The sequence below is a fragment of the Fukomys damarensis genome, unplaced genomic scaffold (genome assembly GCF_012274545.1).
Source record: "Fukomys damarensis isolate Sample0158 unplaced genomic scaffold, DMR_v1.0_HiC HiC_scaffold_2, whole genome shotgun sequence".
Taxonomy (NCBI): domain Eukaryota; kingdom Metazoa; phylum Chordata; class Mammalia; order Rodentia; family Bathyergidae; genus Fukomys; species Fukomys damarensis.
In genome coordinates this window covers 21197003-21198286 of record NW_022900914.1, presented here as the reverse complement: position 1 = coordinate 21198286, position 1284 = coordinate 21197003, and positions in this window count along the sequence as shown.

Below are 1284 nucleotides of genomic sequence, written 5' to 3'. Positions count from 1 at the left end.
GAATCTTACTGTTGCCAATGCCTTTCCTAGCTACTGAGTGTCTGTTTTCTTTCTGATTTAGGGAAGAGTTGTGTTTGAGAGGTGGAGGAAAAGGCCAACGTGTAAAATGGAATTAAAAAAGGCTCAGCTGATTAGGGTCTGTAAATTTGTGCCAACTCCTAAATTCCCCGTGCCTGAGTTTATCTAAAAAAATGGAAATATGATCAGGATCCCATTTAAGTGTATTCCAGTACAAAGATAAGTAAACCACCAGTCCTGCGTGCAATGTTTTCCTTTTGCTGCATTTTCTCCAAAGCCCAGAGGTTAACTGAATGTGAATCGGAACCGTTCTCCATGTTTTCAAGTTTCTGGGCCTCTTGCATTGCCTGGTTTTGTGTTGTGTACTATTTTAGTGGTCTGAATTAAAACTTGCACTTTGGAGTAACACACAGTTGGCAAGGTATTTCTCCTACATTTTTATCACCCCACTTCCAGTTTTGCATAACATTCTCTGACACTTCCTTTGGTCACATGAGAAAATATTTTCAGTTAAGAATTTGAAAATGTTTCTTTCAAAATATATAAGATCGGTATTATTTGTACCTTGTAGAAGGTGCTTGTGGATGTTACCTAAATGGTATTAAAAAAACCTACATAATCTTAGAAACATAAAAAAGAACCAGAACAAAACATATCGTCACAGCTTATCTATTTCAGTCAAGAAAACTTGTTCCTGAAGTATGGAGCTGGTTTAGGGAGAGTCTGGTTGTCAGGTGACAGTGACGGGGCCTAAGGGCGAGCCCGCGGTTCTGTGGCTTAGTGGGTTGCTTCTCTCCAACAAACCGAGATGTCTCTCTCTCTGTCAGTTGCCAAGCGAGTGATAGCTCTTTTCTTTTCCCTGTAGGTGTAAATCTCTCTTACTCAGACCTTTCCTCAGGGAGGGGAGCTCTCTGACTCACATCAGAGATCACAGTCTGCGTTACCTGTATTTTGCTCAGCTGTTGACATGGAGATTGTCTGTCTCCTTGATTCTTATCCTGACTACAGTAACAGTCTGATGGGGTTCCTCTGCCACGTCCTAAACTCTCCCAAGGGGACCATGTTTCCAGGGTACCTGGATAGAGCTTCCAGAGGTACAGAAAGCTTTATTTTCTCCATTAGGGTTAAGAGGATGGAGAAGCCAGGTGTGGTGCTGCCCGCCTGCAATCTCAGCACTTTGGGAGGCTGGGGTAAGAGAATTACAAGCTTGAGCCCAGCCTGGACAATTTAGCAACTTAGTAAGACTCTGTCTCAAAATTAAAAAAA